The sequence below is a fragment of the Podarcis gaigeae genome, assembly GCF_964106915.1.
Source record: "Podarcis gaigeae genome assembly, chromosome: 13".
Classification (NCBI taxonomy): domain Eukaryota; kingdom Metazoa; phylum Chordata; class Lepidosauria; order Squamata; family Lacertidae; genus Podarcis; species Podarcis gaigeae.
Window position 1 is genome coordinate 19,236,498 of NC_139689.1, and position 25,168 is coordinate 19,261,665.

General features: G+C 48.3%; 2 protein-coding genes across 7 annotated transcripts in view; one reads left to right on the top strand and one right to left on the bottom strand.

The window, feature by feature from the left end:
* The window catches only part of GRIN2D (glutamate ionotropic receptor NMDA type subunit 2D), a 57,039-nt gene extending 43,915 nt beyond the window's left edge, over positions 1-13,124 (bottom strand). Inside the window, exon 1 of the mRNA XM_083710229.1 lies at positions 12,861-13,124. The gene's annotated coding sequence lies outside the window, so the exon portion shown is untranslated. The remainder of the gene's footprint in view (positions 1-12,860) is intronic.
* The window catches only part of KDELR1 (KDEL endoplasmic reticulum protein retention receptor 1), a 123,810-nt gene that overhangs the window by 88,864 nt on the left and 9,778 nt on the right, over positions 1-25,168 (top strand). The window lies entirely within an intron of this gene.

Here is a 25,168-nt window from a genome sequence, read left to right on the forward strand (position 1 = left end):
CCTCTCTCTTTGGTTCCTGCCGGAGTTATTGATTTTCCTGCCTTTTCTTTCTCTCCCCTCGGGGCCCCGAGTCGTGCTGCGTTTTTGTCCTTTTTCTCGCTTTTTCTTTCCTCCGCGCGTCTCAGTTAGAGGAACACAGAAACGAACATGGCCCCCGGGTGTTTGACATCGCCGGGTGGATGCCACACACCAGGGCAAACAGCCTCCGCACCCCGCAAGCAGACAACACACTTTTGCCTGGGACTAAGGCAGCTGCTTCTGGGGTGGAGGTGGGTGGTTGCATTGACTAGACCATTGTTGCCTCTATGCTAGGACTTACAAACACAAAAACGTTCCCTAAATTTCCTCTAGGGTGAGAGGGGGTTATGGACACAGCAATCCTCTACACCTGCTCTTGGGTTGGCGGCTGTTAACACAGGGATCCCTTGCTTAGTACTCAAGGACAGCTGGGATACAACAGGGACACTGGCTTGGCGAAGCTCACATACTTTTTCTTCACTGACATGACAAGCACAAATGCTGCTGAAGTATTGGAAGAATGAAGCCGACACCCTCAAGCACCTCAAGGCTGAGGGAGGGCAAGAGAGGCGTCCAAGTCCTCTGCAGGAAAAGCTTTGAAAGACCTTTCCTTGAATCTCCCGTGTTTGTTGTGTGCTGTTGTTTCAATCAAAGGCAATTGCAGCTGAGTCTGGTGTAGAAATCCCGCATTCAGAAAGACTGTGAGGTCCGTGTGTCTGAGGGGCAGAATCACAGGGTCTAGGGAACATGAGGGATGGAAGGTACAGATGGAGGGGAGGGCTGCTAGATCCAAAAGACAGTCTGAGACTCATAGTTCAGTGGTCCAACATAGGCCCTGGCTGTGTCCCCCTGGCACCTCTGGCTGAAGCAGGTGGGCCCTGTGAAGGCCCATTGAGCCATAGGAAAAGACAACTCAGGGGGCAGAACCAAAATGAAGTGGGTGGAGAGAGCAGCATTGCAACTTCATCTAGCACTCACTCTTTCTTTCCCTCTGTCACACCATCTTGAAGCTCCCATCCTCCCCCAAGTTACAGAATATCAAACAGCAGGGCTGAAAAGAACCTTTCCTGACATTTTGGAGCCTTCTATCAGATAGAAATATGGCCCAGCTTGAGTGTAGAACAAGGCTAAAATAGTGTGAGACATCTATGGGTTAGGGTTGATGGGCATCCTTATTGTGGGGTGACATACCCTCCAATATTTCCCAATGAAAATAGGGACGTCCCACTCCGTAATGATAATTTTACTGTTTATACCCCACACATCTTACTGGGTTGCCCCAGCCCTCTGGGCAGCTTCCAACATACATACAAAGTATCATAACAAAACATTAAACATGGAAAAAACCTTCGCTATACAGTGGTACCTTGAAAGTCGAATGGAATCCATTCCGGAAGTCTGTTCGACTTCCAAAATGTTTGGAAACCAAAGCACAGCTTCTGAATGGCTGCAGGAAGCTTCTGCAGCTGATTGGCAGCCACGGAAGCCCCGCTGGATGTTCAGTTTCCAAAGAATGTTTGCAAACCAGAACACTCACTTCCAGGTTTGCGACATTTGGGAGCCAAAACATCCGAGTACCAAGGCATTTGACAACCAAGGTACAACTGTACAGGATTGCCTTCAGATAACTCCATACCCTCCAACATTTTGCCAATGAAACAGGGACATCCTAAGTGGGACATTCCCGGATCAAGTCAGAAACTGGGATGGCTTCTCAATCAGGGATGTCCCTGGAAAAACGGGTCTGGGGTGAGGTTGGAGCACAATAGGATACAGGGCCTTACTGCAATGAGGCACTGTGTGAGAGTAGTTCTTGTGTCCAAGAATTGGTCAGTTGCCTACCCTGGGTGGGGTTGCACTGACTCTTAAGGAGCACGTTCACAGTTTGGGGATGCTTCTGGATTCGGCTCTGTCGCTGGAGGCTCAGGTAGTCTCAGTGGTTCGAAGTACACTTTACAAACTGTAGCTGATTTGACAGCTGTGGCCATTCCTGGACTAGGAAAGCCTTGCCACAGTAGTTCATGCATTGGTTACTTCAAGACTGGATTACTGCAATGCGCTCTATGTGGGGCTTCCCTCACGCTTCAGCCAGAAGCTGCAGTTAGTGCCGAATGCTGTAGCATGATTGCTGACATCAGTGAGGCCTTGTCAGCATATAACACATGTGTTCAGAGATCTGCGCTGGTTGCAAATTTGCTACTGGGCCAAATTCATATAAAGCATATAAAGGAGAGGTCCCCAAACCAAGGCCCACAGACTGGATAAGGCCCAAGGGACTTGTTTATCCAGCCCGTGGCGACCCCCGCCGCCTTCTGCCGCCGCCTGCGCTTACCGGTGCCGCGCTGCGCAGCTGCCCACTTCCGGGTCGGAGGAGCACCGGAAATAGTTTGTTCACATGCACAAGCGTTATTTGCACATGTGCAAGAGTTATTTCCGGTGCACATCCGGGTCGGAGGAGGCCCGTGCACATGCACACAAGCTATTTCTGGTGCTCCTCCAACCCGGAAGTGCACCAGAAATAGTGTGTGCGCACGTGTATGGGCACACATTCCCCTGCCCTCCGGCCCGCCACACGATTGGCACTGGAGACACCAGCCCGAGGCGTGGTAAGTTTGCTGACCTCTGATATAAAGCCCTTAACAACTTGAGACCAGTTTACCTAGGAGATCATCTTGTTCCATGTGCCCACTCAACCACTTTTATCAGCAAAATTGGTACTACTACAGGTGCCACATATACCCATTCTACATTGATAAGAACTCAATTGTTTAATGCACTTTGGAACTCCCTGCCTATTGAGATCAAGCACTTGCCTTCACTGTAGTCTTTTGGGCACCTGGTGAAAACATTCTTGTTTAGACAAGTCTACCCAAATGCTAGGAAGTTGAAGTGATTTAAATCTGCTTTAGCTTCTGTATGTTTTTAAGTATAGCCATGAATTTTTCTCAACTTTATTGTTTTATCTTTTTATAAACCAAATTGAGGTTGTTGTTTTACAATCAAGCAGCGTATGAATGTTATGAAATGAATGAATGAATGAATGAACAGTTTGATATTGGGTGACACCTTGATGTGACTTTGTGGATGCGTCTGTAATGGGGCAAAAACGGGGGGTGGGGATTGCCTGTGTGGATTGTACATCCTTTTGGCCCCACTCTCCACTCCATGATTCTCTTAAGCAAGAAATAAATGGAAAAAAAGAGCTCCATTAGATCAGACCAAAGGCTCAACTAGTCTAGTCTCCAATTTTGCACACTGGCCAGCCAGATGCTGCCAGGAAGCCTACAAACAAAGCTTTCACCACATTTATTTTTCCCAGCAACTGGTATTCAGTGGCACTGCCTCTGAACCTGGAAGCTCCACACAAAGGCTGCCATCCATTAATTAATCTAATCCCCCTTTAAAGCCTTCTAAACACATTGCTCACACTTTTTGCAGCAGCAATTCCACAGGTTAATTATGCATTGCACGGAGGCAACTCTTCATTCTGTCCCGATCCTCCTACCAACTGACATAATTGGGTGACCCCAAGTTAGGGGAGAGTGAGGTAAAACTCATCAGTATCCACTTTCTCTGCCCACTGGGCATATTTATAAAGCCTGCTTATCCCCCTCACTTTCTAAACTATAAATAAATAAATCCAAACAGTTGGTGTTGAAAGTTGTGAGGCATCCTAATTTGGGAAGAGAGAAGGTGATGCTGGGATGATCAGCCCCTGCTTCTCTTTGAGACACACAGCACCAAGGAGACGACACACACGCCTCAGAGAGGTTTAATCAAAGTCGGCAGGTTTCATTTCCACCTGCCAGCTGCCTGCAGGAGCAAAATCCCCCTGGATTGCGACAGGTTTTTTGGGGAGGAAAAGTGGGGGACCAAGAAAGGCTGCCAGGGAAGGAAATTGGGGGGGGGGGAGTTATTAGCCAAGAGGAACCAATCACCAGGTTCCCAGGGCCAGAGGGGAGATGAGAGGGTCTAGGGTTTCATGCGTCAATTTCACGCCTCCCACAAACCCTTAATCCCATCAAGTGACGCTCACAGGCTCTTCTCTGACTGTAATTAATTTGGAAGCCACACATGCGCGCACACACTCAAGACTTGCCCGCACAAAATCTCTCCCTGCTGATGCCCGGTAATCCCAGGTTAATACTCCTCCCTCCCACCTCCATTTTGGGCTTTTCTCTCCCAGTTCTAACCTGCTACTTTTATGCAGCCCTACACACCTCACCATACTCAACTTTTAAGCCGAGTCAGAAGATTAGCCAGAGCCTCTGTTATTCAGTTTATGGAGTAGTGATAAAGCATGTGCAGAGTGCATTTCAGTTATATACCGTAATTTCAGCCAAACTTCAATTTGGCTGCTCTGGCTCAGAGACTAACAAGAGGCTTGAGCCTCATTACCTTTCATTTTAGAAACCTTTCTCCTAAGTTACTAACTTCTAATAGGTGAGGTGTTTGTGGCCTAAATCTTCCTGGATTCTGCATTGTACCTCCCCCTGCAAACTCCTCCACCTTAAACCACTCCATTCTTAGTTTATAGCACTTGCCTCTCAGTGCCAGGTGAAGGAGAATCCCTGCCCAAACAGCTGCTCCCAAACTCTCTTTCATTTCTTCCCTCCATTGGCAAGGCCCTTTCCCAGCTGTTTTGGTGTGCGCACAGATTCCATGCAAAGCTGCCAAAACCCTCTGCCTCACACTGGATCACCTCTGTTTCCTGGAACCCGGACAACAGGCCACTTTTGCTAGCACAGCTGTGCCTAGCAGTTTTGTGAAGCCCACACACTCTCTTGCTCTTTAGTGGAGCATGGGGCGGGGGGGGGGGGAGCTTTTCATAAGTATCCATTAATGGCTTGATCTGGAAACTGGAGCACCTGGAGGAAGGGGGTGAGTCGGCAATGGTCCCAGAATCCTCTGCTTTTTGCAGGAAGGAACAAGGGTGCAGGCGGCGAGTGGCGGCAGTGAGAGATAAATGAGAGAGGGTGTGAATGAACACAGAGACAGCATGCATGAAAAAAGTGGCCGGTGGTGAGAATCAGTGTTGGCACTGCCAGAAAGGGCCTGTAGGTTTGGCTGAAGAATGGTATTAATAAACAACACCATGGATTATATGCAGAGGAGGGTGGGCAGAGTGTGTTGAAAAGGAGGCACTTTCTCTCATACAGCCATTTACAATCGTGGCATCTCTTTCTGAATGGGTGTTATCTATAGAATTATTCCCATGTATTTGCTTGCAGCCTGAATTAGTGTGTCTGGGGAAGGGGTAAGAGCTGCAGCCAAAAGCTAGATTCAGGAGGATCCCTGTGTACAGCATGGAAACACTGCAACCAGAGAAGGTTTTTGTTTGGTTGTGAGTGTATCTGTGATAAACTGTGACCTGGATGATCTTTGTAATAGGATGGGCTGCACACACAAGATCAATATTGGCAGCTACAGTCAAAAGAATCTGTCCAAGGGTGGGAAGGATGACAGTTTCCTTTATTTCAACCTGGGCATTAAAAGGCAAAGACATTTCTCTCTAGAAGCAAGGTTTAGCTATGGAGTAATACAGTACCCTTGATGACGTGTGAAAAACAGGGCCAAAAATTAGGGGATGTATTTATAAATTATCGTAAAGCTTGACAGCCCAGTTGTTGCAGATTTGGAGTAATTTAGTGTGCAACGATGTCGGCTGTGGAGTTGCAGACATTAGAAGGCAAGTGAAGTCATATGCTTAGTCAGACTACTGGTCCATCTAGCTCAGTATTGCCTCCACTGAGTGGCAGCCTCTCTCTGTGGTTTTAGACAGGGATCCTTCCCAGCCCTGCCTGGAGATGCCAGGGATTAACCTGGGATCGTCAACATGCAAAGGATGTTCTCTACTACTGAGCTGAGGCCTTCCTAGAGCTTACTGTCTTGTAGATAGATTTTTTAATATGGGCCTGAAGAACGTGAAAGCGGGCAGGTATTATCTAAAAGCGCATTAACATATAGGTACAATGGTGCAGTGTGAGGACTATCATCTCAAAGGAGCTATTTAAAGTACTACATTAAAGTGTATTTATGGCAGCAAAACACAATGGCACGACTAAGTAGGTCTGTGTGCTAATATGCAACCATGTTGTTTTGTCTAAGTAGTGTCTAAAGTAGAACATTGTTACAGTGTTTACTGACCTGTTGGTACAATGGCATAAAGGATGTGCATATGGGGAACCCGTCCTTCGCTGCTGCTGCCCCCCAAAGTTGTTGGACTAACGTTTCCTCACCCTTGTCTTAAAAGATGTTGGCATCCTGCATGACAAAAATTGTGTCATACAAGCCATGAGGCTATGTAGCGACAGGGCAGAATCTGGTGTCAATTCACATTGTGTAGGATGGCAACATCTCCTTGAATGAGGGTAAGCAGAGCATTTGAGAACATGACGTAACACCCCTAGAGCAGGTAAGTAGTCCATATTTGCACAAGGGAATAGATATGGCAGTATACTTAACTGTAGCTGTTGCAAGAAGGAGCAGTGATAAATCATGTACCTAAAATTCTCTAGCAACCACATGGGGAAGATATGTAGAGATAGAACCCTACTCACAAAAGCATCTATATTTCAGAAATATGGTTAACATGGGGAAATGTGTCTGACAAATGCTGGCAATTGTGCACGCTCCCTAGACAATGTGGAGAATATCTTAACAAATGGAAATTGTGTACACTGACCAGTCAATGTGTATAGCCCTCCAAGGGATATTAGTGAATCTGAGCATTTCCCACCTGACCAGAGAATGTACATGTTTTCCAAGTGGTGAACTCACCATGACCAGCCAGTGTGTGAAATATGCCGTCAAGTTTGCACACATTTCCCAGCATCACTTGAATTTTTGCACATATGCAGAGTTCCCTGTTTATGCTCTTCATTTGAGTACACTGTCTACTACAGCACCTAGCGAATGTGCAAACTAACCAGTGCTTATGTATGTTCTCCATTCAACTCACACTACTAATCACCGAGGTGCATACATATCAATAATTAAAAGAACACAGCTACGTTGCTGGAAGTACATTTGATGAAAACCACTTGCAAAATGGTGGGGGCAAACTATTGATTCTGTCTCAAGGCCCGCAGATAAAGCTACCGGGGTGTTTAAAGACAGATGGGTTCACTATGCAACTGTGTTGCTGCAATTTCATTGTATATTTGGAGAAAACATGGGAATATAGGTGGAAGGCTGTTGTTGCCACAGGCAGTGTCAAATATTTACTTGTCCCCACTGTATTCAGTGTGTATTCCTGGTTGTGTGTGTGTCCTCATACAAGTTCACAGTACTACTGCTATTAGTAATAATACTATTAGTAGTGCTGCACTGTATACCATTTATTTATTCAAAAATTTATATCCCACTTTTTACCATGCAGGTCTCAAAAGGGCTTATAACCATAAAATTACAATAAGCAAAATTTAAAACATAAATCAAACCGCCAACCTTTCAAATCTCAACAAATAACATTGCTGTAGGCACTCTAATGCATTCTGGGCACTAAATCTGTGCAGCACAGTTAGTCGTGCGCCTCAGCATCTCTCACTGACCACACCCAAACCAGCTAATCTGTTGCTAGGAGGCTCTTCTAGCAGCCAACGCCTCTTCAAGGGAGAAAAGGCACAACCGGTGAGAAAAATCTACAAGTGGCAGGAGGAGAGAGGAAGCCATTCCGACTGTGTGCTTGGAGGGAGAGACCACACATGTGGTCTCTTTCTCAGGCAGCAGAGACAGTTGCCTTGACCCAAGGATGGAGAGGGGAAAGGCTGTAGCTCAGTGGCAGAGCACCAGCTTTTCATGCAGGAGGTTGCAGGTTCAATCCCTGGTATCTCCCGGTAAAGCTAGAGAACTGTTGCTGGTCAGGGTAAACAAATGGGCAAAGTGGACCAGTGGTCTGGCTCAGTATAATACAGCTTCATTTGTTTGTAATACCATCCACGGCAGACCAAGAGGGCAAATGTGCTTAACCATTCTTACCTAGTCCATCCTCTGGAGGTAGATGACTAATATTGCCATGTTGAGAATGGCTGAGACTTATTGGTCCAAGTCCATTGAGTGAATTGATGGCTGAGCTGGAAAGGCGGCAGGGGTGAGGGGGGGCGTTGAGGTTGAACTGTGGCCAACCCCTGCATGCTAAATAATGCTGGCAGTCAGGAAAGGGGGGGGGATTTGCTTTGATGCACTAAAACAGCCACGCGCGCACACAACCTGAAGAGAGACAGTTATTGATACCGAGCTATACCCATGCCAGAAGAGTCACCCGAGCAACACACAATCAAGAGAGGAGGCAATCGGCAAAGCAGACAGTCAGAGGGCAGAGGCAGCCACTGATCCACACGCACAATCAGAGAGGAGAGAACAAGCCATGTGCACAAAAGGGAGAGGCAGCCTCTGATACAGGTTCACACAGCAGGTGAGATTTAACACACACACCCCAGTACAGTGATCAGTAAAGAGAGGCAGCCTTTGATGCACCTGAAACAGCAGCAAATAGGATCATTGACACACATGCACAATCGGAAAGGCAGAAACAGCCACTGATACAGCCAAGGACACACCTGCTTTGTAAAATGCTAGCAATCTCACATGTGAACGGCCAGACTCCAGGTGTGAAAAGCCCACATAGACACATGAAAAGAAGCACACGCTCAGATCAGATACTACACACCCAACGATGTGGGGTCCCAAGCGCAGATACTCATAGACAAAGATGCACACACTCAAAGGTCATAGTCACCATCAGGCTGGGCCATACCAATGATCCATCTTAATCTAGTCTCCAGAATCCGGCAAGGAAAATAGCGCTTCAGCCCCCACAGCTGCGGAGCCCACTGTGTGGCCCCATTTCCAATCCTAGGGAAAAAGCGGGCAGAAACATCTTTGTGACCGGCAGCCACAGACTGCCCCCAAGATTGCACAAAAGATGAAAAGTGGTCCAGCTAGCCTGCAGGCTGTAGCAAAACACCCACCTGCAATAGAAACTGGGCTGAGAAAAGGATGAGAAAAGCCGGAGCTCGCACATCCTTTCGGAAAAGCCAGCATCACCTTAGGGATTCCGCCCCCACCTCCCCACACGGAAAACATTGTTTCCTGAGGAAACCACAGTAGTAATTACAAAGTGATGTTATCCTCTGCCTTGCATTCAGCTTCACAGTCGTCTTCCGCAAGAGGCTGGTTCCTGCACCCATCTTTGCTGGCTGCTATCAGTTTTACCCCATTCTCCATTATTCTCTCTAAGGATTCCCTTCCTTTCAAAAACAAAAACCCACTTTGAATCCCTACCTATTTGCATTGTCCGGTGACAATGAGTTCCATAGGCATTTCAAGGACTGCGCATGAAGTGTGAGGAGACCTTTTTAGAGAAGGGTGTCCTGAACATAGCAGGAGGCAGCAGGACAGAGAAAAGGGAATACTGAATGGAACACACACACAAACAAGACAGTATTTCTTTACTCAAGCGCCAAAGGTCCTATAATGGTTCCCACCTTTCTTCCTGAGGTACAGCACCTCTTGCCTTGCTCCTCTCTATTAAACATCACCCTGTGGACATTACCTTCTTCACCTACTGCCTCACCCTTTGCTTGGCATGCAAGTGGTCATGAGAATGTGGCCCACGTTCTCCAGCCAAGCCTCTGCCCCTCTGCCTTGTTGAGGGGTCATAGGTGGTGCAAGTGCTTTGCATGCTGAATCGCAAGCCTCCTCTTAAAAAGAAGGGACCTGTGGCCTTTCGCCAGGCAACTCCCTAAATTCCCTGGCCCCCTCTTTTCTTTCCCTTCAATTCCTTTTCACACTCACACCTTGCTGCTATTTCTGTTAGATGGCTGTTCCCATGGGCTGGCATGAGACCTTACATATGAAAAGAGTTGCCCAGATGCCAACATACGCGGGAGAGAGGGCACCGTGCTTGAACTATGGGGGTAAGGGTAGAGGGCCTTAATAAAATGGACAAGCCCCACCTCCTGACTCCTCCCATTTTAGCCAAACCATGCCTTTTAAAGAGAGGCATCACAAAGAGTATACCTCTCACCCACCTGCCCCCCACTCCGCCCAGTAATTTGAGCACTAGGAGGGCATGTGAGGAACCACCTTGTGAATTCTTTGGAAAAAGCAGAAGGTGCTGGAAGGGGATTCTGCATCCAATTCTTAATGACCAAACCTTTTCCGAAGGAGTTCAGGGGCCTGGTCATCAACACCCCCCTTCTGTTCCTCTCTCTTACCTCTGTGCCCTTCCCAGTTCCCAGTCCACTATTCAGTCACTGACTGACTGGCGCCCAGCAAAGCCACCTACCTCCCCCTTGGGCCCACGAGTGCATGGGAAGCATGGAGCCACTGCTGTGCATGTGTGCACGTGCACACATGCATGCTGGGGAGGAAGGCAGATGTGGCAGGCTAAGAGATGTCATCTTCCTCAGGCACATGGAGCCAAGGAAGGATGGGGAAGGAAGTGTGCTCCTTATCTGGACTCTTGGGGTGGCGTAGGAGGCGGCTTCTGGGTTGAGAACGGGGAAGGCGGGGGGAACCCAGTCCTCTGCATCCAGGGTTAGAATTAGGAAACCAGCCCCCTCTGTCATTTTGGGAGGGGGAGGGACCTGAGCCAACCAGGATGCCTGGGTTCTCTCCCACCTCTGCTGCTAGATCTCGGATACATCCATTCCCAACTCATTTTGGGCAGAGTACAGACTCAGAAAGGATTCTGCTGTGCTTCAGCCTGGCGTTGAAATGGCAGATTTTTCCTTTCTTTTAATGACTGGTAGATAAATCACTCTCTGTCTCAACATCCCAGCCTTTCCACCCGCTCACAAATAAAATCCTCTTTAACTCCCATCCTACCTGTCAAAACCCTTATTAAGAGGCCAGTTTAGGCAAGCCTCCTATCAACGCCCCCCTCCCCGCCCCACTTTGGGAGGGAGAGTTACCTCTGTAAGAGCCAGCCTGCCACCCGGTGGGGAACCTGAATACCTCCTAATCGTCTTCAGGCAGCCCCTTCCTTGGCATGGTCTGGCTTGGGACCCCTCCATTCACACGTCCCTGGTCTTGCAAACTGCCATCTTAAGATTCCCTCTGCTGGCTTTCCTGCTGCTGCTGATGAGAGGTGTGGTCCCTCCATGATCATTCATTGACCAAACCGCGCTGGGGAAAAGTCTCCTTTCCCTCCCCAGCTCCACCAGGCTTTTCAACCCCAATCTCACCTCAGCTAGCTTCTGATCCAGGCAGGCCAGGCTGGGCTTCCTTTTGTCCTGCAGCTCACACCCAGCGAGATCCTCTGGCAGACCCAAGCGGGGGCCTGACTCTGGCTCTTCTCACACCTCCAAACCCAATTTCAGAGGGCGCGTGGCATCGCTGGCGTCTAGGACCCAGACGGACGTGTGTGTGTGTGTGTGTGTGTGTGTGTTCGGGGAATGGGCACAACCCTGCAATGTTCACAGACTATCGCCCACCCACCCCAGGTTCTCCAGCGCCCCTCCCCTTTGTGGGAGAATCCTTATGGGGGGTGGGGCTCTGTTGCTCCAGCCCCCAGTGGAAATCTGAAGATGTCTGGCTCCTTGCCTCACTTGAACCACCGCGATCCACTCCCTTCCTGAAGGATCGAGTGGCTCCCTCCTGCTTTGCGCTCCCTCCTGCTCTCAGCCCCGCGCTCCTCCTAGAAGACCCAGGAGCCTTGGCTCTCTTTCCCACCGCACCCCTTTATGCTCCTCGTTAGTACTGCCCGGGCCCACTAACCACTAGGCGCTCTTCTCCTGCCAAAGTCTCCTGGCTCCTATCCGCTCCGACTGCCTAGGCTCCGCTCCCAGAGGGTCCCTGGAGAGCCTTCCTCCCACTCGCCCCTCCAGACCCTTCCGCTCTCCCATGGGAACGCGGGACCCGATCCTGCTAGATTCCCCCCCCCCTTCCCCTACGCCGCTTTAACGGAGGCCGTTCAATACAACCATAAAAAGACTCCGCTCTAATGGGAAAGAAGGGATCCCCCCCCCCGGCCCCGCTTTCCTAGCTTTTCTTTTTGTCTCTCAACGGGAAAAAGGTAGATGCCCTTCAATTGGCTTTCTTTTTTTTCCTCCCTCTCTCTCTCTAAAAAAATATAATACAGACTGCTAAGAAAAGCCAGACGCTGCAATCAAGTCTGTACGCCTCTTGTCTCTGATATTCTTTTGCAGTTGCATAGGTTGGAATTAATTCAGAATAATAAGAAGGAAGGTTTTTTAAACAACAACAACAAAAAGCCTTTCTTTCTTTCTTTCTTTTTTGCATCTCATACTCTTGCAGTCTGGGTGATTAATGCCACAAACAAATCGCGCGCGAGCGTGTACACACACACACACACACACACACACACAGAGAGAGAGAGAGAGAGAGAGAGAGAGAGAGAGAGAGAGAGAGAGAAACGGGGGTGTCCTATTATTTTCCCTGCAACCCAGTGGGAGGGGGAGTGTTAGAGAGAAAGGGTGCTGTTAGAAGTCTGAAGTCAAACCTTGGTATCGCCCCCCCCCCCCCGGAAAAGGGCAAAATCCTAAATCAAGGGAGTGCGGGCTTTTCTCTCCAACTAGGGACAGCTTGCACATTAGTCCGACGACGTGTTTCGAGATCATCCATATGATGGAGAGGGGCAGTTCAAGCTCCCCCCATCACTTTTCTTTAAACACACACACACACACACGAGAGAGAGAAAGGTGCTGGGGGGGAGGTGCCAGAGAAGCCCCCTCCTCCCTCCACCTCCTCCAAGCCCCCAATCCCTCTGCCCGTGACCCTGCACAACAACACCCGGACGGACGTTTGTCTCGGCATTGGGGGGGACGGACGGACGGGGGTGTCTTAAGTAAATAAATAAAGGGAGCCGCTCTTACCTTTTCATGACAACTCCCGAGGACAGAATAAGCCAGAGGTGAATGGAAGGGGTGCAAAAATTTCTCCGCGTCTGGAGAGAAAAAAAGAGGTTTTTTCCTCCTCTCGTTTTTGCAAAAAAATGATTTTATTTATCATCCCCATTTCCCACTCGCTTTAATCTCCTTTCCTCCTGCGGGGAATCAAACGAGCGCTAAATCCAACCAGCCACAGGAGCGGCGGCAGCAGTAGCAGCAACAGCAGCAGCAGCATCCTCCCCCCACCTCGTCCTCTTATCTCCTCCCCCCCCCCTTTTCCCTTCCAAAAATTTCTTCCCGATCTTCATTCACCGCTCAGGCGCCCCCCCCCCCGCCCCGCTTGCCTTCCTTTCCCTCCTCGCCCCCCCCCCGCGCCCTCTCCGCGTCTGTCTCCGTTCAAGGTTGTTGCAGCTTCCGCGCTACACATGTTGCATCCCAAAGTTAAAGCAGAGAAACCGGCGCCGGGGAGGCGGGTGGGCGAGCGGGCGGAGGGTCGCCTGGGCCGGGAGGGCTCGCGCGAAAGACAAGAAAGAAGCCCAAGTCTCCCTTCTTCCCTCGCAGGCTGCCTTTCCCCGAGGCCCTGAGCCTAGAAATCTCCGCATCGCTCGGAGAGTTGAGTTATTTATTTATTTCAACGCCCCCCCCCGCGGTTTTTCCTTTCCTCCCCCCCCTTTCCCGGGTCACCTTTCTAAAAAACACGCGGCGGTGCAAAAAGGAAAAAGGGGGGAGGTGAAGAGAAGCGCATGGGGAGGAGGAGGGGGCGAGCGGGCGCTGATATATTTTTATTCCTTTAACGCAGACCAGACCACGTCGTCTGTTCTTTTCCCCTCTCTCGCGCACGGCAAAGATACACACACGCAGACACACATACACACACACACGCCAGAGAGGGTCATTAGCATTCCGCACCAACACCACGTCCCCACCAGCACCACGGCAGAGGCAGGTTGCAAAGCGAGGCAGAGCAGGCGAAGCACAGCGCTGCAGTCCTAGGCGCTGGGGGGGGGGGGGGAGCTGGATCGGATCCCTGGCTTCCCCGGATCCCTTCTCAAAAGTAAGGGGGGGCGCACACACATCCACGCGCGCGCGAAAAAGAGAGAGAGCCGGCACGCACCAACCTGGCTCCTCCGACTGAAGTGAGGCTGGGAGCCCTGGGTCTTCTTGGCAGAGGCCGGGATCAGGCGGGAAATCAAGGGGTGTTGTTGGGGGGGAACCCACACCCGGGGAGGGGGCTCGCCCCCTCTGCGTGGGAGATGTGGTCTGTCTCCCACGGCCACGCGAGGAGGTCGAGGCGGAAATGCAACGCAGAGAGAAAGGTGAAGTTTGACAGTGTCCGCTTACTTGCCTGCAAAAATCCCTCCCTCCCTCTGCCTTCCCAACGTGCCCACAGCATTAGAGGTGCGAACTGACCCAGAGCGAGAAAGAAAGAGGCGACCCCCGCGGGGGAGGTAAAAAGACCACACCATTTGCATATGGTTGATCATTGGGATGTATGCAAATATAGCTTGCCCATTGCTTAGCATCGATCAGAAGGCGAGCCAGCCGGGTTGCAGAAGAGTGGAAGGCGGGGCGGAGTAGAGAGGGATCATGCCAGTCTTCCTTTGGCTGCCATCCACCCTGCCATGAAGACTGTAGAGAGATGCTTAGGGTGGATGGAGACTGGAGAAGGCATTTTTAAAAAGCAGTGAAAAAGATCTTGCATCCCGCTCCAATGTTACCAAAGGTAGGCAGTAAAAACAGGTTTTTTGGTTCTGTCCCTGTAGCGTCACGCAGGATGGAGAGAGACACCACAGGGCTATGAGAAGCCAAGCAGGGGACAGCTTGTCACACAGCCGCTGGTGGGAGAAGAAGTGAAGTCAAATAAACGAATCAATGGCTGTGGTAGTACAGGCCGGGCGTCGTTAGAGGGCGCTGCACGGGTCAGGTCCCCACCTCCCATTTGGTTCTCTGTTGGCAGCCTGGGGAGCGCGGCGGGAGGGATGGGGGCGGAGTATAAGAGGAAGTGCAGGAGCCACGGAGAGCGGGGAAGCCATTTGAGAACAAAGGCAGGTTTAGTCCAAGTTGGGGAGGGAGCAAAAGAATCCTGTTTGGTGTTGGATCTTTTGGCGGTAACAGTTGGAAGGTGGGGAAGCCCTGCTGTCATTTAAGTGGATTTATAGCCGCCATATTTCAAAGACTCATGGTGGGTTGCAAGGAACATGGCTCTGCCGTTGACTCTCCAGGGTTTCAGAATCCGACAGAAGTCTTTCCCAGTATTTCCCTCCTTGGAAATGCCAGAGATTGAACGTGGGACATTCTGCACTGCTCCACCACTGATCTATGGACTTTCCTCCAAGCCATCAGCTTCCCTGGCTCTGCCCAAGAGAAATGCGCCATCCCTTTTCACAACCCAGTCAGCACTACAGACACAAAACTGTTCTAAGCTCTTCCCACCTGCAATTTGTAATGTGATTCAGCATCTGCCCCCTAAGCATCAAGAAGATAATGGGGAGCAAAGACTCTTGAAGTGCAACCCTCCCCTCCCCACATGCATGCACACACAACATTCATAGCATTGGAAGGCTGGAAGAGACCACGGGGGTAATCTAGTCCAACACCCTGCAATGCAGGAGTCGTTCGCCCAACGTGGGACTGTAACCCATGGTCCTTAGATTAAGAGTCTCGTGCTCTACCAGCTGAGCTCTACCCTTCAGTCCTCCAAGATTCATCCATATAATTCAGGCTGCAGCAGAGAGTAAGGAAGCAGGGGAGATTTCTTACCACTTGCCAATGTGCTTGCAGGAAAGCCCCAGGTGAATCAAGCTAGTGAGCCAAAACACACACTAAGAGAAGGCACACACACCTTCAGCTTCCCTGACCATCTTGACCTGGGAGCAAACATTCTTTGAGTTGATCAGAGAGTCATGGGCGCCATGCAAAATTCACCCATATCATACACCCTGGGGGAATTTTACTGGAACTCAGGTCTGTTCTACCCAGTAACTCACTCTAGTTGCAAAATCTCTTTGGGTGCCTCTTCCCCCTCCCCCCACGCTTCCAGGCCTGGAGAGCAATTGCCCTTTGGAATTTTCTGTGGAATGGTAGAATGGCCCACTTCTTGTTCTCATTGATCCCTGTTTCCTTTTTGACACAGTTTCCACCCCAAAATCCTCCACTGAAAATTGAATATAGTAATTTCTGGGTCACAGTTTCCTTTCAAAATCATTTCATGGCAGGCTGCTAGTCAATAGCTGAATTATTATATGACTATCAATGTGAAACATAAAGAGAATAGGTCCCTGCCCTATAGAGCTTGCTGTCTATGATTCTTTAAATATGTGTTTTGTTTATTTTTGTATATACCATAACAAAACAAAAACAACACTAACAAAGAAATCACAACTTCCACTCAGTGCAAAAACTGTTTTCTATGTGAAATGATCAGATTTTGAAAATATCTGATATCTCAAGGTGTCTTGCCATAGCAATCCATGTGTGGAGAGTGTTCATGGGCTTAGCCAAGGGAGGCGGGGGGGCAGCTGCTCCCCCCCCCCCCGTCAAGTAAAACAATAGAACTAATTAACCAACTGACCAGTCATGTTGGTTCTGCCCCCTCACAAAATCCTGGCTACGCCCATGAGAGTGGTTGGTTGCGTTCTTTAGTGGCCGCATAAAACCAGACTAATACATATTGAAGTTGTCAATCCAGGTGTTATGTATTTGTGTAGTTCTATGTACGGCCAGTTGTTTAATTAAAGCTAAAAACCAAATCTGTTGGTATCAGGTTTCAAACATATTGGAGATGGGGGCTTTCCAGAACTTTGCAACAGCCAATATTGCTTTAGCAAATATGAATACTGTAAAAGCGAGTCCTTTTGAAATAACCCAGATCTCTGATTTCCCGAGTTTCCATCGCTTTTGCCCCCTGAGATTCTGAAAGAGTATCATACTTGGAAGTCCTCCTCTGTCTCTACTCATCTTGTGGCTCAGACTATAAATTTATTCTTCTAAAACTTTCCTACTGGTCGTAGCTGTTTGATATTTTGACTCATAAAATGTGTGGGGTGGAAGGGAACTTGGGGGATCCAGCCTAACCTGGGCTCTTATAAAAAGAAGGATGGTATATAAATGCCATAAATAATGGTAAGGATAAATAAAAATAACTCCCTTGCATTGGGACAGAGCCCTTGTGTACCAGAGATGCTCAAAACTCCAGTGTTAACTCTTCATATGGAATAAAAGGGGTGGATGTGGGAGACCTCTCTACTTCCTAAATCAAGATGCCACTCTTTTGGCATGTTAACAGAAGCAGCATGCTATAAAAAGTGGCACAATTTTGGTGCAGTATAGTAATTATTCAGTGGAGGAAAGTATTCCTCATCTGTTTTGGGAGGAGAGCATATCTGTGTCTATGTGCAGATGGTGTTCCTTTCAGATAATTCACATATTGCTGTTTGAGTTTGCTAAATACATGTACCCTAACCTGAGATTGGAATATATTTTGAACTTTGGATCCACTGCTTTGGAATAGTGAGTAGGATAAACAACAATCCAATCAATACAGGGTTGGGAGCAATTTATGTTTACATAAAGTTACCATCTTAATGCTTTTTCCTAAAAACTTTAAAAAAAACCAAAACAACCCAACCTTTGCTTTCCCTTCCCTTCACCCAAACCTACAAGCTGTGAAACTCACCTATCGCCTCCTCTCTAGCACCAAGCCTTGCTTGGCTCCAGTCCAGTCCCTATAGCCAAATACTCACTGAACCCAGAAGCTTTTGTTGACAGGCTGGGGCAGCTGTTTATAGTTTGCACGCCACCCTAGTCTCCAAGCGGTGCAAGGTTCCAGGGGTCTACCCAGGGTTTGGTTTCCTTGGAATGAGGGACAGCAGAGACTGTCTTTAGGGTATATGGTTTATATACACATGTATACAACCTGAGTCTACGATGGAGGGGCTCACAGCATTAACAGCGCAGGAGATCTTGCTTCTCGCATCATCACAGCCTTGGATTCAAGCAGAAATCAAGCATGGCCCTCACTCCCAGGCTTCTGCCTGCCTCTAGTCCAGCTCACATACTCAACTCTGCCTTTGTCTTCCTCACTCCCAGCCAGGTGAGGGGGGCACCCATTTGCCCTCTGGCACAGAACAACCTCCCTTATTACACTAAGGACACATACCCAGGGGTCATTATGGTCCTTGCCTGGCTAATTAAAAAATGTGGAATTCCCCAAACTCACAACAGTATGGAGATGTCACCCTCATTCCTTGATGCAGCTTTTGCTGGGATCAGCTATTTCTCCAGGGATTTCCCCCCCCCCCCCTAGCTTCCTTATACTGAGCCAAACCATTTGCACATCTAGTTCAATGTTGTCCAAGTTGACTGGCAGTGGCTCTCTCCCAGCCCTAACCTGGAGATGGCGGCAATTGAACCTGGGACCTTCTGCATGCAAGGAAGATGCTCCACCACTGAGCTAAGATGCAGCTACCTCCAGGTTGTTGAGAGATGCCTGTTTCTCTCCCATTTGTGTCCCCTTGCCCCACTTCTTCTTCTTCCACAGCGCACGGCTTCTGCTGCAACCATAGAATTGGGGCTGGGAAGTTTGAAACACAGATACCACAAAAGGGGGAGCATTTTGGCTGAGTCCTTCTAGCAGCAGTGGGAAAGCAGAACAGCTCAGAGGAACAAAGGAACCCTTCTCTATTCATGACACTCGACTTTTGCTGGCAGGGAACAAGGGAATGAGGAAGAAAGAGAGAGAAAAATAGACACAAGAGAGAATGAAAATGTCCAGCACCAGGATTCCAGCTGCCTTTAATGAGAGAGATCTGTCCTCCCTTCAGGGAAAGGAATGGGGGCTAATGGGATAGCATAGGGAAGGAGGGCAGGACTCCTGGGTTCTCTAAGTGGGAGCAGTGAGGTGACAGGGGACTAGAGCAACAGGGGGGTGTTGGGAACAGGTTCTGAGCATTCGGGGTGGGGGTGGGGACAAGGAAGAGCCTGACATCAGAATTAAAAATCCACATGAAGGAAAAATTCATGATCAGGGGCCAGCAGGAGCACAGATACTTTTACGTCAGATTTTTAAATTCAAGTACATTTGACAGGCAAAATTCATGAGTAGGAGACACAATTCCTGCTTGTGTTTGCTCACAGATCTTTCCTGGAAATTCCCTGTGGATTCTCTGTATTCTAACGTACCATTTCCACACACCCCCACTTGGGTGTTTCCCTCCCATATGTATTCTTTTACAGACAAAGAGAAAAAGCCCACATTAGAATCATGGTTGACAGCATGGTAGAATATTCTAGTGGTTTAAAGTGGAGGTAGTGGAGAGTCATTAAAAGAGGGGAAGTGGGGTGTCTTAACACTGGAATTGGCTGAGACTGGTGGTGTGCCTAAGACTGCAGAGCAGTGTCTAAGAAGGTGGATGTCTAAGATGCTGTGCAGGCATACAGATCCACCCATTCAACACATATGTACATTCTGTGATAAATATCTAGTGACACACAGGTGTAAAACTAAGCCACTCATTTAAAAAGACACCCCTGGGGGAAATTAATGTTGATACGGAAACACACACACAGTCACACACACATATTTATTTATGTTTACATTTTCAGGTGTGTATATATTGAGGGCTGAATATGCCCCAATCCTAGGAGGAGAATAGCCCGGCTGAATCAAACCAGCATCCTTTCTGTTTAGCATCCTGCTTCCAGTAGCAGGCAAGCCAAAGGCTGCTGGGTGCTCACAAGGAGGACATGAAGGCAGTGGCTTTCCTCTCTGATGTCACCAGCCCCTGTTCTTCTGAGGTATACTTTATATATGGAGGTTCCATTTCACTGCCATGACAAATAAGCTGTTGCTGGCCCTAAACTCTACTTATTTGTCTAATCAGTCTTTTTGTTAGAGCACCCTAAGGTAACAGCCGTTGCTGCCTCATATGGTAGTGAACTCCATAGGTGAAAGATGAGCTCTTTGAAAAAGGATGTCCTGGCACCAATCTTGAACCAATTTCTGAACAGTTTTACTGGCTGATCTTGAATTCTGTTCTTAAGAAAGAATTTCCTCCTCTGTGCACAGTTAATAATTTTATGAATTTCTCTCATGTCCTACCCCACCTTCCTTTTTTCAGAACTAAAAAGCTCCCAGCTGAAAATGTAAGAAGAATTCTCTTGTGGGATTACCACCAAGAGCTACACAATCATACACTTTCCATTCTGTGCACAAACATTTGCTTGCAGATATGACTTTTTCACAAGCAAACGCTCACCAGAACAATCCACAGGTTTGTGATACACACATTATACAGTTGATATGAAAGCATGTTTCTAGGCTCTCAATTTCACCCAGGGCAAACAAAACACAAGCAGGTGTGTATACAGTGTGAAGAGAAATATACTAATCTGCACGTGTTTTCATACACATTTGCCAGGTGCTCCCCATTCACACAGGTGCTTGAATCCAGAGATTTCTGCATACACATTTTTCCTCAGTCTCTCTCCCTACACCCCACTCCTCTTCTGTCTCTCTCATGCTCTCTCTCTCCAGCTCCAGTATGGGAGCTTGTGCAGGAACAGTGTGTTCTTTGTAGATGTGGGAACATCATGTTACAGAAGATGTGCAAAATTCTCACTTGAGCCCCCTAATCATTCCAACGCAATTAAAACTGCCACAGCAGCAGCCGGTGCAACAGCCATCAAAAAAGCCAGGCCTACAACCAAGGTAGAAGCTAGAAAATGTACATCCCAGACGACACCTGGAAGTGTAATGAAACGTTACACTACTCAAACCTATCTGGATCAACTTTGTTCCTGATGTGTGCATCGCTTGACTTCTTTGTTTTGATTTGTCCTCTCCACTCAGGAATTCCAGGCTTCCAGCTGATCCAAATGACATGCTCTCACTTGCATGCCTTCAGGTTTTTTCTTTTTAACCTGACATGACTTGAGCCTCAGCACTTTTATCTTCCGCAGAAGCCTCACTTCTTGAGGCAGGTTGTGTAAAGGCAGGCTGCATTTGCTCAAGATTTAGGGAAGACACCCTGTGCACATTTAGAGGCCCTTTTCTCTATTGTTCACTCTTCCAGGATGGACCTTGCATTGAAAGCAGGCTCTAGGGCTGAGGCTTGGCTGAGCCCTGTCACAAGATAAATCCTGGAAGTCCGAACCCAAAATTCCCCTGCTTTGGCCCACCAAATTTGACTCAGTCCCAGAAAACCCCTCATATTTTGATTCCAGGCATCCCTTGCTTTAATGCAGAAGGCAGCCCTCATAAGCCCTGAAGGTCCTGAATTCTCCCTCCCTCCAAATGGTGTGTGCTCCTCTTCCACCCCCACCTGGCAGCGACATTTCCTGGGAGGTCTTGGATGCGGTAGGTGGAAGCTGGCTCCCGAGGAAGGGAAGGAAAGCCCATTATGTTTATTGCCCCTATATGAGGAGGAAAGTGGTACCATCTGGCCTTGGGGGTCTCTGTGGCAGTGAATGGGAAAGAGAGTGATTCATTTATTCCTCTTCCCCACCCCATGGCGGTTGCCATTGGCAGTTGCTGCCTAGTGAAATTCATGTCTCCCTGCTTTTTAAATACTTTGTTAATTGCTTTTTCGGATACGCTCTGCTCCTCACGAATGAGGCCAGAATAACTATTATGCCCTGGGAAGCAGGATTTTTGGGTTCACTGGAAGAACCTAGCGAGCTATACAGTGAGGGGAGAGTTGGCCATGCAAGAGTCTGCAGTCTACTGAGTCGGAACATGGGGAGGGGAAATGGCAGGAGGAGGCACAAAGGGGGGGGGGGTGCCTGGCTCTTTGGATGATCAGAAGGGGAAGGATAGCGTTTTGTTAATTAATCTATAGATGGGCTAGGGTTTCTCTGGAGCTAGGCTTCTTGGCTTTCCCCCATTCCAAGCTTTCTCACCCTTGTGCAGTTCCACAGGAAGGGTGGAATTGGTTTGTTTGTTTGTTCACCTCTGAGGACCAGATTGAAAACAACATGCCGTGAGCTGGAAAGCCACTGCTAATAGCACATTTTAAATGCATATCATTTTCATACAGTTTATGTGGATGTAGCAGGTGCCAAGCAGCAGTCAACAGGGGTGCTGTGCTTATTCTATGTTAATCTTGGAAATAGCATAAGTTGAACAGCGAGGAAAAAGATGTAAGGCAGCCATAGGTTAGTAACTTGGACAGGGGAAACAACGGGGAGGGAGGGCACCATCCCATTCTCTGGAGATTTCTTTGCAACCCTCTAAATGAAAAAAGAGAAAAAAGGACGCTTTTAATGTGAATTGTCCTCATACGAATAGAGATTTGTGTTCCTGAGTCTTTTGATCTGCCTGAATGCTTCAACAGCCCGATTAGAATCATGTTGTCTCTTCAAAAAAGAAAGATGGGGTTGTCAGGATTCAAACAAGCTGGAGGCCGCAAAACATGCCACCCTTTCTCTGGAGAAGACCAATGTGAATCTGCATGCAGACCAGATGACTCCCGCTTCAGCTAACTACAGGCCTGGTTACCACAACTCGCACTCAAACCTTGAATACATTCTTCCTGAATGGAAAAACAGAGGTACAGACTATTGGTCAGATGGGCACCTCTGAAGAAAGCAAGGGAAGCAATTGGGGACGGGGGGAGAGAAATAGCTGTAGCTCAGGGATAGAAGAAACACATTGAATATAAAATGCCCTAGTCCCATTGATGTCTGGCAGCTGCGAGTAGGGCTGGGAAGACCCTGCTCTCAGAAATCCCAACAAGCAACTGGCAGTTAGCACAAGACTGAGCTAGATGGATCAGTGGTCTGGCTTGGTGAAAGATTTGCCCCACTTCGCTGGAGTAGAACTGCTCAAATGTGGAGCTACAGCACTTTAGTGAGATGTCACAAGTTAGGCTGGGTCTTGTCAAATCCAGGCTCAGCAGCCACAAACTGGGGAGGAAGAAAGCACTTGCTGGATTCACAGCAGACTTATCCTAGCTCCCTGTTTTATTAATGTCTGGGCCAGAATGTCTCACAGCACTGTGAGAAATGCAGAAATCATCCACAGCTGTAGTTGTCTACAAAGCTTTTAAACATTTCCCTAAACACTCTTCAACTGATATGGAGTTATGTCCACCTGTGGATAAAGCGTTTTTTAAAAAAACAAAAACCAGTGTGAACAGGAAGGGACTAAATACCAATCCTGAGGCTACACTGCCCTCTGTTGTCCACAAAGGAGACTGCAAATGAAGAAAAGACAAACCACTTTTTCACTCTTTAGGGGTGCTTCCAGACTCTCATTATTTTGGGGTGGGATTCAGCAGTGGCAGACTTTGGGCTTTCAAATTTCAGTGGCGTCCTGGGCAACACCAAAATTTGACACCCCCTGCCTCTCGCCTTCTGATTCAAGTCATTGTTCTGACACCCCCTGCGGTACCCTCTCTGCTCGGCACTGTTCAGTGAGGAACACTTCACAAATGATGAAACTCCTGCATGGGAGTCACTGCTGCCTAGGCATTTCTGTGAAGTGTGCATAGATTGTCATGCATTATGATTCTAAACATGTGACATATGCTATATTCGCATGTTGTGGGAAGACATGATTCGCTGCAACTTCCCACGATATGTTGTATTGCATACATATATTATGATTATGATTGTAACTTTCATTGAACTGTTTGTTCCAAACCACTTTTAATATATTTTACATCAGGTATCTAAATTTGAAAATTCGAAGGGGGAAGCAAAAATTACATACAACAGGACAGGAACAGATATATGCAGACATATCTGATGTGTGCGCAGGTGTGCACCACCCTTAATAACTGGCTACACCAGGACAATTAAACTAGCTTAATTTTTTATTACCAATATGCCATCATAACTGAGGGGGAAAGGGCAGGTCTTTGGGGAGCTTTGTAGTTTTGCAGAAATTCCACTGGCTGGCAACAGCGCCCTCTGCTGGGCTCAGGGCCTCCTATGAAGCACAGCTGCCCCTACCAGAGCCAAGCTTTTTTCTGCCCACTTCCTAAAGACTTCTTGAGACTCCATACCCAGTAACATTGCAGTATGTACCCCTCTCCTAGTTGAGCTGCCACCCCTTCCCCACAGCACAGGAAGAGAAAGACAGAATGCTACCAAACACAGACTCTGGAGAGTGGATTGCAATGAGCTCTTGTGATTACTGGGATGGGAAGTGGCTGCAATGCAGGAGGGACAGGACCTGTAGCTCTCCAGTTGGACTCCCAATTCCTATTATCCTCAGCTAGCATGGCCAATGGTGAGGGATGATGGGAGTGGTAGTCTAGCAACTCCTAGAACACAACAGGTTTCCAGTCCCTGTTCTGGTGGATCAGGTGGTTGGTTGGCATCCGTCTGTCTCAGAAGACCACCGCCTTCGGGGGTGAAGTCAAACCGCTGGACAGTTACAATGCTGTGGCTGTAGAGAATGATACAGGAGAGACATGTTTTGTTGCATCTGGGGCAGTTGAAGGCATCCAGTTGTGCTATTGCAGATCCACCACAGCGGTTCTTCTCTCTGTTGCTCCTCCCAGTGGTCATTTCTCCTTTGGTCTCCAGGCACTGCAGTCGTCTGCATGGGATTGATATTACCAGCCTTTACATCATGTTTGCAGACACCTTTGTAATGCAAAGGTGGTCTAGTACCTGAAGCCAGCTCCCCATAGAACATGTCCTTGGGGATCCTGCCATCTTCCATTTTGTGGACATGACCAAGTCTGCACAGACGTCATTGAGACAGATGCGCAAACATGCTGAGAATGTGAGCTTGGGAGAGCACATTGTTGTTTGTGACTCTGTCCTGCCATGTGACGGCCAAAATCTTCCTGACGCAGTGCATGTGGAAGATGTTGAAGCATTGCTCCTGTCGCGTGTAAGTGGCACACGACTCACTTCCATTAAGCAGCATGCTCAACAAGTAAGCCTGGTCGACCTTCATCTTGGTATTGGATGTAATAGCATCACATTCTCCCACACCCTTTAGGAGAGGCGAGCCATTGTCATAGCTCCCTTGCCAATACAGTGGTACCTCGGGTTAAGTACTTAATTCATGCCAGAGGTCCGTACTTAACCTGAAACTGTTCTTAACCTGAAGCACCACTTTAGCTAATGGGGCCTCCTGCTGCTGCCGCGCCGCTGGAACACGATTTCTGTTCTCATCCTGAAGCAAAGTTATTAACCTGAAGCACTATTTCTGGGTTAGCGGAGTGTGTAACCTGAAGCATATGCAACCTGAAGCGTATGTAACCCGAGGTACCACTGTACGCTTGTCCAGCTCAGCGTCGATGGAGAGGTTGCTGGTTATGCTGGAACCCGGGTAA